Source organism: Empidonax traillii, unplaced genomic scaffold, assembly GCF_003031625.1.
Source record: "Empidonax traillii isolate 1590-97213 ecotype Southwest subspecies unplaced genomic scaffold, ASM303162v1 scaffold10:size5872457, whole genome shotgun sequence".
NCBI lineage: Eukaryota > Metazoa > Chordata > Aves > Passeriformes > Tyrannidae > Empidonax > Empidonax traillii.
In genome coordinates, this window is record NW_020955203.1 from 1,388,415 (window position 1) to 1,404,461 (window position 16,047).

Genomic DNA, 16,047 nt, shown 5'->3' on the forward strand with positions numbered 1-16,047 from the left:
AGCTCGTTAGCCCGTAAGGCAATCCATCTACGTCCTGAGGACCTCGCTGCCATCGTCCAAGCGTGCTTGGCCCCGGCAGATGAACCTCAGGATTAAAGGGTGGGCTCAGTTCCGCGCACACTGTGTCTCACCTAAAAAATCCAATGCGCAGGCTGGAAGGTGGAAAGACCTTCCCCGGTTCTTCGTTCGTGAAGAGACTGGCCATCATCATTAGATGAAACTACATATCCTGCCTTGTCCTACCTGTGTTGTAATCTAGTCACCTTCTGGCTTTCGTTTCAGAAAATTAAGGGAATTGATTTCTTTTAATTCTTCATTAAGAACACATTTGAAACCTCATGATAATTTTTTTAAGGCTTCTTTATCCACTGCTTTGTGTCAGCAGCTTTATTTCTGTGCTGGATTTGCTGGGGTAGACTTAACTTTCTTTACAGTATCTGGTATGGGGATGTGTTTTGGATTTGTGCAGAAAAGAGCATTGATATCGGAGAGATTTTTCTGTTATTGCTGAGCAGCACAGACACAGCATCAGGGCCCTGCCAGTGAGGGGGCCGGGAGTGCTCAAGGCTTTCGGAAGGGACACAGCTGGGACAGGTGACCCCAGCTGACCACAGGGATATTTCAGCCCATGTGATGTCATGCTCAGCACACAAGGCTGAGGGAAGAAGAAGGAATGGGGGACATTCAGAGTGATGGTGTTTGCCTTCCCAAGCCACTGTTATGCATGATGGAACCCTGTTTTCCTGAGGATGACTGAACACCTGCCAGCCCTTGGGACGTAGTGGATGAGTTCCTTGTTTCACTTTGCTTGCACATGTGTTTTTTTCTTAGCGTATTAGGCTGTCTTTATCTCAAGCCCTGAGTTTTCTCACTTTTACTCTTCTGATTCTCTCCCCCATGCTGCTGGTGGGGGAGTGAGGGAATGTCTGTGGGGAGCTTGGTTGCCAGATGGGGTTAAACCATAACCATTTCTCAGCACTGTGATGTCTCTAATCTCACCAGTGATGTTTACAGAAAACATCATCATTTCCCAATCTCTACTCTTTATTTCTGAGTATGGACACAGAATGAAAGTTTATGTAGGCATATTGCATTTATTTTTTAGAAAAATCAACATGGGAATCCATGGTGAATGTAAAGAAATAAAAGAAATAAACTGGTTATTACTTATCCTGCAAAGTCCTAGAGGTTAAAGGCTTGGGTGGGATGAATGTGACTCCTTGGTTGAGTGTGCAATGATTCTGGTTTCCTTACCAATTAATTTCATTTTTTCAAAGTGAAGGATCTTCTTTCTAAAGAAAGCAAAGACATTTTGGACTTTCCTTTTCAAGGTATAATCATGTTACAGTGACATTCATTTTTATATGGCTGCCATTTTCGGAGCCAGCCAAGTGATTTTCCTGTCCCCATCCTTACTTGCCATCCTGTCAATCTCTGTGCCATCTGCAGATTTTAGCTGTAGTGATTTCTTATTTACTTATTGATGAAAATATTGAATAATGCTACACCAGTTACTAAACCACATTAGAAACGGCTCCCTCCTAAATCCTGGGATCATACAACATTAAGTACTGCATTTTGAGACCTGACAGTTAGCCAGGTCTTAATCCATTTAGCATATCTTTTATTCATATTGTATGGTGATAATTTTAAGATTAAACTGTTTTTCGGTACAGTTAGATATAACCAAACATATTGTAAAAAACAAAGAGATGAAAGGAGTCTTATCTTTTATCAGACCTTTCAGACACATAGAAATAAACCCCAAAACAACAAAACCCAAACAACAACAACAACAACAACAACAAAAACAAAACAACCTGAGAGGTTCAATCTACATTTATTTGCCTAACAAGTGACTCTTCTTTTTAAAACATCAAGCCTTTGAAGTCACTGGAATTTCTCAGTGACTTAAAAAGTATGCTGATCCAAGCAAAAGGTGAGAAAAGATTGCTGTGGTCCTTTCTTTAGCACATGAACTCATCTGATACTATGTGCAAAATCTAAGTATAATCTTAAAAACAACTGTTTTCCTGTGTGACCTGGGTGAATTGAATTCAGTATTTGTTGTAGCAAATTGTGCTCAATACCCAGTAGAATGAAATCCTTAGATTAATAGATTTTAAGGCCGGAAGGGAACATTATGATTATGTGCTCTGACCTCTTGCATAGCGCCTGTCATGGAATTTTAGCCAGTAATTCTCACCTCAGGCTCAATACCTTGTGATGCATAACAGTCTATTACTACAGCAAGTGTTGGGCTTCTTTGGTGCTGCCTACATGTGAGTCATCTCTTTTCAGAATCATGTTCCTAGTAATGTGAGGGTGGTTATGGAAAGGACTGGAAAATAACATATATGTAAGCATTTATTTTTTAAGTGAAGGTAAATATTTCATATTCACATACGAATACACATAAAATCGTAGAGACATGGAATCCTAGAACAATCCAGATTGAAAGGGACCTTCTGGATCTTTCTCAATTATTACTTGGACAAAGTGAATTTGAAGTGTCTGAATGGGATCTTGTATTGACAGAACTGATCTCAGTGGTGAACTTTATTATAAAGTAGCTAATGTGCTCCTGTCCTTATGCTTGTGGGACCACCCTGGGGCTAGTATGAAGTAAAAAATTGTGAAAAGATATATAGGGTAGATAGTTGGCCCTCAGCAGCAGTTGATTCTGCATATCTACTGAAGTCACATCACTCTGTTTGCTAATGTAAATGCATCCTCAATATTTCCACATCATCCCAGCCTGTGCAATGTCTCTGAGACTAAGCATCTCTGCTCTGCAAACAGGGAGAGTCATCCCCAATTCAGGAGCACTGCTTCAGCTTTATCTCTAAGCAAATAGGCTTTGTTGGTCTCAGCCTGCACCGGAAGGAATCTGCTTTGAAGTCAGCCACAGGGCACGGTTTATCTACAGTCTGAATAATTATCTCATCAATAAATGAAAGCTGAATTCTTTGCTGAGGTACCTTTCTACTCTCAGCTCTTCAATTTCTTCTCCTCTGCTGTATGTTGCAGACAAGAAGCTGCGTAGTGCCTTATATCATGCATGAAGTCACACGTTTAGACTGTATGAAGCTGTTCTTCCAGATGCAGACCTGATGGCACTGGCTAGCAGTGTCCTGGGGTACTCAGAAAGTTGTTTATAATACCTCCTTTTTATATTAGAAAAGGGAGAGATGAAAGGAAACTCAGAAAATAATGAGATCTACAATCTCATGATGTGTCAAAGCCACAGTTGCAGTGGTCAGTGAGTGCCCATATGGAATAAATTTCTACACTCTTTGTTTCTTAGGATGTTGGGGTATGCATACAAGCTGACAACCATATTGGTAGTCTCAACAGTTCATCTCCAGATCATCTGGGCATATATTCCGAACAAATTACGTACATTTGAGGCTAGATGGAAATTTTGATGCTGTGAGGAATGTGCTTTGCGAAACAGAAAAGGCTTTGAGCATTCAGTGGGACTGATGCACTTTGTGTAACACACAGATAACTGCTAGCAATTTTTCTAAGTACCCTTTCCTCAAGGACAATAAACTTGTTATTGCTTCACAGAGAAAAAAGTAGATCTCATGTATGCCTTTGTTTTTAGTTCTCCACTCAGTTCTCAGGGTGCTGGTCAAGATGGCAGCCTTTTTAAATATGAACAGAGTTAAAACACAGTAGGGATGTAATGAAGTGAATTCTTCAGCATGTAAGAGTAGCAGATTTTTATACCAGTCCTGCCAAGGGCTCTCACCATTAGTGACGTGCACAACATTAACTTGTATTCCCAGGAACCTAATACTTAAATTCTTTTGAACACACTACTGGAAACAGGCATGCTAAGGGGTTGTCATTCTACTCACTAATAATGCCATATCCATTATTATCTTCAAATACCCCCTTTTAGAACTTTGCTGATCCCATTGAATATTCTGGGTAGCTGAGTTTTCAAAACATATTCATTCCCAGTAGAGCTCTATGCTCTGTTGATTGGCTGCCTCCTTTCCTGATCACGCTGTGAACTTTAGTGGATGAAATTTTATACATAATCACGCTGCATTCTTTGCTGATTGAGCCGCCTATTATCACTGTTTATATAGCTATTACATTCTGCATTTGCCAGTCCAGTTTCAAGCTTGTTTTTCCCCAATATATTATGCAAAATAAACTGAACAGGAATTACAGTATTTCCAACCTGCTGTGTCTTCAGAATCTAAGATAGCAAAATGCTTAAGTTTTCTTTCAAATAGTAGGATAAATGATTCTCCAAAGATTGAAGCTGCTGGTTATGGAAAGCTTGTGCCACTTACTATATGCAAAATAGGAAGATTTACAAAGAAACTGATTGCATCTTTATTTGCTTTATCAAAGAATCTAAAACCGTAGCTGAAACTATAGAAAATGCACTTTAGTGGTCTTAAAACAAATGATATCCCCAACAGATTTGTCAACAGCTTAACACATAAGCCCTGGCTGCTGAAGCAAAAAGCATCTGGAATTTCTACTGCTAGAATATGCACCTTAATAAGGAATAGATTCAAAAGTTCAATTCCTGAATTGTAGAGCTTGGTCAGCGGAGTTTTGCAGCTGAACAAGCGTTGTCTGTGCAGCTGGCTTTGGCAAAAATAAATAAATAAGGGGAAATGAATAAACCAGCGCTCAAAACTATGAATCTTCCCTAATAATAAAATATGCAAAAATGATAGTAAACTCCCTCCATTTATTAAATTAAATTATGCATCTCAATCAGGAAAGTGTGCAACAACTGCACTCAAGAAGGGCGTCACTAAATCAGGGGAAGATACAGCCCAATCAGGAAAATTTAACAACTCAGTCATTAAATTAGGCAACACTACCAGAACCAAGGTAAATAAAAAGGAGATAAACTGTGCAGGCTGATCTTTGCTGGCCAGGACATTGAGAGGGAGACTGAAAAACAACACTAGATAATAAATAGGGCAGTTTCCCCAGGGGACCAGACCTTTAGGTGATGTGATTATTGCTTTAATGAAGTCACTAGAGCTGTATCAGTTCTTTTAAATACCTGGTACAACAATTGCTTTGTGTCTCTTCCTTTATAGAATCTTAGTTCTTTTGTACTCTGATTAACACTGCTACTGCTACCTATCCCCATCTGGACCCTATTCCATTAGGAAAGCAAGCAATTGCAGTTTAGTTTTAATTTGTGTAGTATCTATCTTCTTTTGTAACTTTCTCCAAATAATCTTCTATTAAGAAAAAAAAAAAATCTTCCACCAGTGACAAGGAAAAAATCAGCCTTCATGCTCAAATGTCTTCTGACAGCCTTGAAACCGGTGTGCCTGCAGGGCAGTTTGGGGCAGGTGTTAAAAATGGCTATAGGGGGCTAAAAGGTATAAATGGAAAAGATTTGAATACAAAGACAGTGATTTGAACAGAAAGTTTTCTATTGAAATGTGTGGGAGAAGAAACATTCCAGGCAGGCCTTGATGACAATATATTGGTGTCTCTAATCAAACAACCTGTTGTAGGATGGTGTATCTGCATGATTAGAGAGTCCTTGAATATCACAAAGAAGAGAAATCATACAAATAGATAAGATGCTATCATGCCCTGTATAGCAGAAAAAAAAAGGCTTACAGACTGTATTGTCAATAATTGTATCAACCTTTACCATTAATTTTCAAGTTAGATCTGACCTTTCGGTGATGTCTGCAAAAGGATTATAACTGCACCAAAAGCAGCAGCCACTGCCCTGGAGAGTCTACAGTCCACCAGACAGACCAGGTGAAATTAAGAAGAGACACAAAGTGATTACACAACTAAATTGAGGAACAAAGGAAAGCCAGTATCGAAGCTGCTGAACCTCGCTGCCCTTGCTTGCTCACAAACTTTTGTACCTCTGTTGCACAGGGCTTCCTAGATTGCCTTTCCCTAACCTGTCTCAATTGTGACCTGTCAGTCCTCGCTGATCGGCATGTTTGTGAGGACTGGGAGCCTGAATATTTACCCAGGGCCTTTGGTGGGTGCTTATGAGTTTTCCTAGCCTGTGTCAACATGCCACTGCTATTATCTTTACCTATATCAAGTAGGCTAAAGGCATCTATTCTGAAATCTTGTCTCCATTTTGCTGGGTAGACATATGCTTAGTCAAATCCTTAAGGAAAGCTGCCACTAATACAGTGTACGGAGGAGCTGAAGCTACTGAGCATTACAGGTGTTTATTTAACCTTGGCATACATGGGAAAACTATAATGATTTGTTTTGTACCTGAAGGCCCAGGGAGGATTATGCTGCCTGTCTACTGTCTGTATGTGAGGTGTGTGAGCAAGGCAACTTAAAAGACAGAGCCAATTTCTGTGCTTCATCAGGATCAAACATTTCCATTAAAATACTAACTTTTAAACATTAACATTAGTCTGAAATAATTATAAAATAATTCTCCCTGCGGCCATTATATCCTTAAGTGAGACGAGGTAATTTCTGCTGTTAGTGTTCTGAGCATTATTTTTCCAGCTTTCTTCTTTAGCAATTCTTTCCAATAAATTCAGTGCTCTTGAAAATCAGATACTAATTTAAACAGCCCAAGAAGGAAGGTGCTAGAGAACACTAAAACATAGACATGCATAAAAATGAGCTCACACATGTACACAGGCAATAAATGCCCAGACACACACAAGCATTCAGAGTCTCTCCTGAGGCTTTGCATTCTTGATGGTTCTATCTCATGTCATGTTTTACAGGTCATGGGGCCATAAGGGAAATGCATGCACAGTCCAAATGCAGTTGCCACAAACTGGCAGATGTCTGAAGCAACTACAGTTTCAGGAGGGGAGATAAAATTCACAGTTTAACAGGGCTCTGAGAGGTAAAACATACTTTCACCTTCTTCATGTTTCCCATGGTAAATTACCATCCTGCTCCCACAAGAGTTTACAGGAGGTGAAATACCCAGCACCTCTGGGGAAGGGCTGGGTGCCCACAAGTCATTGATTCACCAAACACACAGGTGTGTGCTTCAGAGCCGCCGACTTCAATAAAAACTGCCCACTTGTTCCCTGCTCTTATTGAAGCCACTGGCTCTGAAGCACATGCCTCTGAGCTCTGCAGAGGCAAACCTTGCAGTGAGTTGGACACAAGCACTCAGACCTCTTAAATTGACTAAAAACCACCCACAGAACATAGATGCACACATTTCACCACTTCATCGTGCCCTGAAAATCGATGCATCAGGAAACAGAAGAGCTCCTCTAAAACATTGAATAGTGGATGAAAAGGTAAAATACCTGTGATGTGACACAGTTTTACCTGAAATTATTCCTCAAGGAGCATTTGGCCTTTACTTAATGGTGCAACCACTTGTTTTAATAAGACCTGGAAGTTTGTTTATCCATTCACTTACTTATTGGAGGGTATCATTATTTAATTTCTGAATTGTTGCAGCAGAGGTATATAGTGTTGGGAAGCATTTCCCTTTTTTCTAGATGAGATAGGAGGGAAATTTATGTGTACAATTGGGGAAGGATACTTAAAAAATGTAAAATGTTTCATTAAACAGAAACTTACCCCAGCTGTTCATTTCATTTTTATACCTCACAGAAAGGAAGCTGCTGCTGATCACTGTTCAAGGCATCTGGTGTCTTATTTGAGGTAGTTAGTTGCGAATGGACGATCATAGATGTCCGTGTATTGGGGAGAGTTTCTAAATCCTCCTCTGATTGGCTCTCAGCACTGGAAGCATCTGCAGACTTTTATAACCCCTCAGTTCACTGCAGTGACTTAGTCCTTTGCTACCATTAATGAACCATCAGAATATCATTAGAGCCAGGAGAGAGAGTGCAATTCATTTCACAAAATACAGATGTTTATATATGAGGTGGTCAGTTCAGGACTTCCTTGCAATCAGTGGGCAGAAACACATTTAGGTCCTGTATATCTGTAAAATGGCTCAGTATGTTTGTGCTTTTGTTTTTTTAAACCAATACAAAAAACACCCATGACAGACACTTTGAAAGGAAAGGTTCAGAGGTAATGTTTCAATGAAAACTCTTTAAGAGGAATATAAACTTATTGTCTTTCTTTTTCTTCAGCCCCTTCTTCCTCCTATTCTTCCCTATATACACTCCAAATCCTCCTTACTATAAGCAAAAATTTCATGTATTAGGGGAAGATATGATGAACATTTTGACTGTTGTTTAGCTGTGGGGTTTATTACCTGATTGATCAGTTTATCTACTGATATAACAGGCACAAGCTCTGCCATTGATTCAGGACTGAGCATTTATTATTAGAAAATTATTTAGTCTATGTTAAGCTTTTCTTTTCTCTTTTCCAAAACAAAGAGTACTGATTTTTGAATACTTAAGTTTGCATTTTGGTAGTATTCTCTTAGCATATACATGTGAAATTTTAATGAAGCCTTCTGCATTCAAGTATTGCACATTTGGAAACCTTTTTTTAAAATAGATACTGCTCAGAACAGTAATTTATTATTACAATACTTCAGGAGCTATTTCTAAGAAATACAGAGTAATTTTTAAAAGGAATAATTTTCCATATTAATTCTTATTTTACCATGTCCCTTCCAGTATGAAAGACTATAATTACATTATTTTTTCATGTGACCTAACTTCAAACTCTTTTGAAAATAATACTTCTACAAAGTATTTACACATTTTTTAAAAAATATATTGTTAAGATGTTTCTTTAATGAGAATCTGCGTGCAAAATTTATACTGTATGTTACTATCATTATATATCTAATTGGCCAAGTGCACAGAAATGGAAAATGGAATTTTTTTTATGATAAAAAAGCATGTATGTTTCCAGGTGTAAAGTATTTAGCTGCAGCTGTGTAATTGTATTGCTGAGTCAAACAGGCAGTCTTACAGTCATTGACAATTAATCTTGCAATGCAATTTTAAATCTCTGCATTTGCTGTTCAGTTTTCTTTATTACTAAATATTAACTTTCCTTTTTAGAACAATTCCTATATAAGAAGTCCATTTCACATAAGTACTTTATGCTGGTGTGTAGAGAATAATATGCAATAACACCATAAGATTCTGAGCACAGGATTTATTTCACCTGCTTTGAGTTGCCTAAAAATTACATACTTGGTCTAAGGCAGATAACCAGACCCTGTTTATATTCAGTGGAGAGAAATGGGCACCTCAGAGACTGATTTGTCCTGCCTGTGTCAGACATCTGGCTTAAGTTGGGACAAATCACTACTTGGAGCTGTCTGTTTTTCTCTGCTGACTGCAGAGAGACCCTAGGTGATTATTTTAGGCCATTCACCTTTCAGACAGCGAAGGTTAGCTGAGATGAATCCTATCTCTAATTGTGGAAACCCAGATGGCAGGGAAGGTAAAAAAAAAAAAAAAAATTAAGAAGACGATGAAGCAAGAGAAACAAGCCAACAACAACTAAAATATGTTTCTTGCATTTATTTGAGAAAGAGCAGGCAGGCACTGCATTTAAAACCAGTGCATAAGGTTCTGTGTTCATCATGTTAAAGCTATGGCAAAGAAATCTGTGTTCTTCATGTGTGTGGATGTGTGTAAAGGGATTAAGCAGTTTAACACATGCTTATGCTTCCAAAATATCTTTTGGACTGGACCCAAATTAGATTTACTCAAGCCCAGACACCTGTTTAAGGTTGTGATGACACTGCCATATGGTGGGTCAGTTGCTGCACACATGCAGACATGATCAGGTTTATTTGGTCAGTTCAAATAATAATAACCCAGGCACCCACTGTGGCCCCAGAGCATGGTTTTGGTACATGAGATCCATAAGATTCACAGCTATACTTCCCTGAGGTAGCTGCAGCTATCATGGGCTACCTGCCTGCGACACACTAACATCTTGTGGAATTACCTGAGGTCTGTCTTATGGTGCCAAAAATGTTGGCAACACAGTGTGAAAAATCCCTCACCGCCCACTCCTCCAGCCTCACCTCCATCTCTGTTTCAAGGTACCACTTTACCAACACTCTCAGGAATAAATACATCACAGTTTCCAAGCTTTGGGGTTTCCTTTGTGCTATTTTTGGTCTTCTATCAAGCACAAAAGAGACAGTGTGATGTCACACGCCCACCCTGGATGGCTATGTCAGGCACTGTAGTGTGAGATGAAAAAAAAATGAAAAAAGGAAGATCAAAGCACTTGGCCTTTATAGAAAAAGAGTGGGTTCAGCAATGTTTTTAAGAAAAATAGTATAATTAGAATGCTTGTTCCTCTTGGACCATAATTAAATGCAAGCACAATTATAAAACTACTTAAAAATAGGGGAAATTATTTAAAATCAGTTAATTCAGGATTTGGAAGTAATTTGCATTTCACAGACTGAAAAAAGCCCCAAAGACAACCCTAAGCTGGGGTATATTTTTATTGGTATTTTTATTAAGCTCTAAAAAAAGTTGTTTTTCAAAGACAAATTAAGCTGTAGTGAAATATATTTACAGTACTGTGATTTCATTTTTTTTTTGCCTGTAAAGTATGGTTATGAGGTCAATCAGACAAAAACCCTTGTGATATCAGCAACACTGGTTTTTTTTTAATTTTATTTTTTATTATTATTATTCAAAGGAACAAAAAACATTTTAAAGCAGATTTTTGACAGATATTCCACCTGTAAAACTCCTGGTCATTTCTAACTGCTCTTAAGTAGATCCAAATGACCATGAATAATCCTTGAGACCCTGTTGTTGTACAAACTTCTGAAGCCGCACTGACTGTGCATGACTGTGATATCACAATGAAGTGCATTGACACCATTGCAGTTGTCCTTTTTGTGTTAAATTGAATAGTAAAATATGAAGTTTTTTAAAGTCAAACTGCCTTCTGTCTTTCCAGGGGGCACTTACCCATCAGACTTCTCTATTTAGGGTTCCCTTTCTTTTACCAGAAGGTGAAAATCCTTGTGGCTTTTTTCTGCTTTGTTAATGGCCAAACAAGCTGGTCATCAGTCACGTGGCTAAACATAAGCATTTCCATCTGTGCTGGTCGTCTTTTCTCCCTTGCAGTGAATGGGAAGAAAGAGAAACTCTTTGGTCACAGTCCACCTCATACCCTGAAATTGCCTATTTCTCTACTTGGCTGTAAAAACCCCTAAGAGAATTGGATTGGTGTTTATTTATCAGGTTCAGATAACTATAATTACACTGAATGAGACCCACCTCTTCTGTTGTCTTACCCACTGCACTCCAAGATGACTGGTCTCTTTTCCCAACACTGCTTCCTCTGTGCCAGTCATTGCTCAGCTTTGTTCACTGCTATCACAGCATCAACAAATGGGCACAGATGTCACTTCTGGTGGAAGAAAGCCATTCGTTGCAACAGGTTGATTTGGACTCTGACTCTGTAGCCCTATACTAAAAGGTTAAGAATTAAAAATAAACATCTAGTGGGGGGAGTTACTGGAAAATTGTAAATCAGCTCCTTGATATTATCTTTATCCATTATGTCTAGGAGGGTGTATGAAAGGAATCTAATGTGTAAGGGAAACAGATGGTGTTTAGCACCTGATGGCCACACTATAGACACTTCAAGTGTGTTTGCTTAGGGTCAGCCATAGTCTGAACACACAGACTGCCGATAAAATGCATCTGAAGATCTCCTGGAATATATCTTCTGGTCTAATTTAATCTAAAAGGAATACAATTTGCACGCTCCAGGACTGACACGTAATGCAGACCAAGGCACAGTAAATGAAGACAATTGGGAAATTTGCTTCAGAAGCACACTTCTGGTCCGAAGTAAAACACTAATGTAGATGCATCTGCTAATAAGTGTGATTAGGGCTTATTACTATCCAAGCTGTGTGCATTTACCTGCAGTCAAGATAACACATTTTACAGATGTAAGTTAACAATGTAAAGGCAATAACTTTAATGGTGAAATATTTTCTCATTAATTTCTCTCTCCATGGGAAAAAAGTTCATTTATGTAATCTCAACTGTTTGCCCCTCAGAGTTATCTTATTTTATTGTCAGGGAGCAAATCCTTTTTGTTAAGAAATCTGTTTACATGTTTGAGTTATTGACCTTTTTTTGGAACTTTTTTTTTTTTTTAAGATGCTCATTAAGATCTTTTGTCTACAAAACAAGTGTGTTTTCCTATGGCATAGAGCAACCAAATTCTAATTGCTGGCTTCATTATACAGAAAAGTAGAAGTGTAACAATCAAGAGCCTTATTACACATACATAATTGAGTTTCATTGCAACTTATGAAAACATAAACTGCCTTAAACACACTTGCAGAAAACGTTGCATCATCAAATCAACACTTTTATTATACAAAAGTAATTGTGTTTAAAGACACCAAACATATGTTACATATACAAAAGAAAAAACACAACAAACCAGAACTCTAATATGATCCAGAATTTTTAGCAATGCTCAGATATTCAAGAGTTGCTTTTGTTTTGCTTTTTAAATTAATATCTCGCAAAATGAAGGTAGGTGGAACTGTCACCAATAGACAGACTTCAATTGCTTTTGAACAAAGCCATTGGAGCAAAGTCTCATTAGATACAGAACACAGAATGCATTAAGAAGTTTGCAAGGTAGACATCTGCAGTTGTGTTTATTGTCTAACCTTATTACCCATCTTAGTACATGCAGACAAGCTTTTATTAAATGTATTTCATACCTACTTCTTTTTATGCAGTCAGATGTAGATATCTGCATTGTATGTCTCAAGATAGATGAGATCAATGCACCTTTTATCAGTCTTCAACATGAATTATTAATATGGTTTGAACTTGGATGTTCAGTCCAAATTAAAGGTGAAATTTGGAAGTTTTTTAGAAAGAAGATGCATTGGGTGTGTTGTGAGTCATTGCCAGCTCATCTTCTAGTGTTAAATTTGTGCTGGTCTTGGCCAGGACAGGGTTAATTTTTTGCACTAGCCATGTTGGGGCATGGCCAGGACCCTGATGTTATTTGATACCACCTCACGTCATTTCCAGAGTCAGTAGAATGGGACTCTCTCTTGCTTCCCAGAAGAGAGACATTCCTTTTGGTCAGAAGAAAATGTGGCAAGGAAGAGCTATTTATTTGTTGTGGAGGCTTTCTGTGTAAATTGTGTCTTTGTCTTATACTTCTGTTATTAATATTGTTGCTGTTAACTGTTAGTTTCCTTATCTCATTGCTGTCTCCAGTAAATTGGTCTTGTCTCAATCCGTGATCTTTGCCTTCTGTGCTTCCAGGTGGTGGGGAATGGGGGAGCTCGAGGCAGCACGGTTTTCACAACAGCAATTGGAGAACACCATTCCTAAATTAAAACAGCATTCATTGGCACCCAGTGTGGGTGATAAAGGGTTGAGACAATGGCAGATGTGCCCAGAGAGGGTTGGAAGCAGATCTAATCTAAGCGTTTGCTGTATTAGGTACCGAGTTACTGGTCACAGTGTCGCTTCGTCTGTTCATGTGGTTGTGGTATCTAACTTTGTACATATTCCTGTATATGCAACATGCACTCCTTGTGATGGTCTTTCTCAGAGCAGGGACAGGGATCAGGATTGCTTTGTTGCTGTACTGTGTGATACCAGCTTATGACATGATAACATTGAGGACAATGAGGGTCATTTGGGATGTGTATTCAGTGTTGCTCTGCTGCTCATACTTTGGGCCTTACATCTGGGAGTCCAGTAATAATTGTACCCAGCCTGTGGGAAACACAAGAGAGGATGATTTTCCCCAGCTTGTCACCCCTTTTTCTCCTTCAGGCCTATTACAACATCTTTTGAAGATTTTGAATTTCTCCCGGATGTTACGAAACCGTGTTCTTGTTGCTATATCTGCCAGGTCTCCTCAGGGCCTCCCACACCATGCATAAAGCTCAAGAAAGGCTTTTAGGAGGGTCTTTCAGACATCTGCTCACTGAAAGTTAGTAACTAGTCAGCTAAGGTGGTAGCTTTCAAACACACTTTTCCACTTCAAGTCTTGGTGTAGAGCACAGTGTCTGGTCGTTCATCAGGATATCCTGTGGCAGACTTTGTTAGCACAAACATATCACTTGAGTCCAAGCTTGCTGTTTGAGTTCACTTCTGTAACTCCTGAATGACGCAGGTAGGAAATCTTTTGTGAGATCATTTTTCTTGTTGCCAGGGTGTTTCTTCATGACAGAAATGTGATTTACGTGGGGATGACACAGAACCAGATAATTTAGAAGGAAGCAGTGAAACTCTTCAAGCAAATGTACATCTTGCTATAGACTAGTGCATGATCAGGGGATCCAGACACCCAAGTTTCACTGGGTTGCATTGCTTTCTCCACATCAAACCTATATAGATATGTAGGTATCTAATGTATTATTGTTGAATCATAGAATTATTAAGGTTGGAAGACATCTCTAAGATCATTTAGTCCAATCATTATCTTCCATTTTCCACTCTCTTACATCTTACATTTTGGATTAACCTAATTTTGTTCTCAAATTTTAAATTGCCTCTTAATGAAACACTTATAAATCTGTATTTAGTGTTTGGATTTCACCATTTTCTCTAATTATACTAGTGATACTTATGAATTACTTACTATGAATGCAAGCATTATTTTAAAGTACTAGACTTGTTTGAGATGTTGCTGTGTTGAAAGAGTCAAATCTCTAAAAGAAGACATTAGACTCTGAGGAGGATATCACAAATTGGGATGAATGAACTTAGGCAATGGTTCATAATATCCCAGTAGCATGGAACAAGTTTCCTGGTTCCTATTTCAGAGCCTTATTTGAGAGACTACAATTCTGATTCAATCTCATCTCAATTAATCTAATTATTGTGTAGTAAGTTCCATATTACACCTTTTCCTGGTCTTTGGCAATAAATAATTAGTTCAGTATAAGCATTTGACATTTTCTCCTGATCATTTATAAATACCAGCACAGCTATTCATTCCAGTCAGTAGCACCTTTACTGTCTTACCCCACAAGTAAATAGCGAGAGCAGGAAACAACATAAAGCTTTTTTTTTTTTTTTTTTCCCGTGGGACTTGCAGTGTCTCCTTTGCCTTATCCATCAATATTTTGCTAGTTTTTGTAATATGCCTTATTGTGACATCTTTGCTTGGTTCCACGTGTTTAATACATCAGTTCCTCCAACATTCAAGCGCACTTTATAGACATCTATTTGGAGACTGATATATGTGCACTATTAATTGTATATATTATATATAGTATATGAAGCGAGAGAGAGAAAGAGAGAATCTGATTACTCTAGGGCATCGGCTCCTTTCAACCAATAATAATTTAACATCTCTATTAACTACCTTTTGATGTTCTCTGTAGAGGGTACATACTGTTTTATATACAGGATGCATAATAAATTCCTATGAGATTATGCTGCAATTGAGTAGAAAGTCTATAATGCATAAGTGATGGAGCTGAGAAGCAGCTAGGAAGGATTTTCCTTTCAAAATAAGGTCACATATTTATATCTCATAGGGCAACACGATGGGTGCTGAAGAGCACGAGGCACTGAGTTGCACTTTCTGGTGTGCTAAGCCTTTCTGTGCATTCACTGCTGCTGGGAAATTAGGTGATACATGATAAGAAGAAGATGAAGAAGAAAAACCCATTGCCTTCTGAACCTCCAGCAAGGATTTGGTGTCATTTTCTTCAGAATAGAGAAAACTAAGGATAAAATTAACCTCAGCCACCATTAGCTAAATGACGCATCTCTTCTCAAGTAGGCCAGCACTTCCTGTCAGCTTTATTAGGTGGCATTGTTGAACCCTCAGAGGTGCTGGCTTGTCTCTCCCTTGTTGCCAGAGGGAGCCAAGGGGACTAGCACAGGCTGGATGCCTCTCTCTTGCGAGCCATAGTTTGACAGGGGTTGTCCAGCTCACTGCCTGAAAGAAAGATATTCAAATTCTACCTCTTCCTCTTATCCTCTCAGACTTCTGAATATATTTTAAGCTATTTTGGCAAAGGGACTCTATACCTGGTGTTGTGTCTGCCCAAGAAAGAAAGGGAGCCTCATTCTAGTTTGTTTTGGCATATGACAGAGCAGGGACTTGAGATGGATTTCATCAGCTCCAGAAAGCTGATGCACTGAG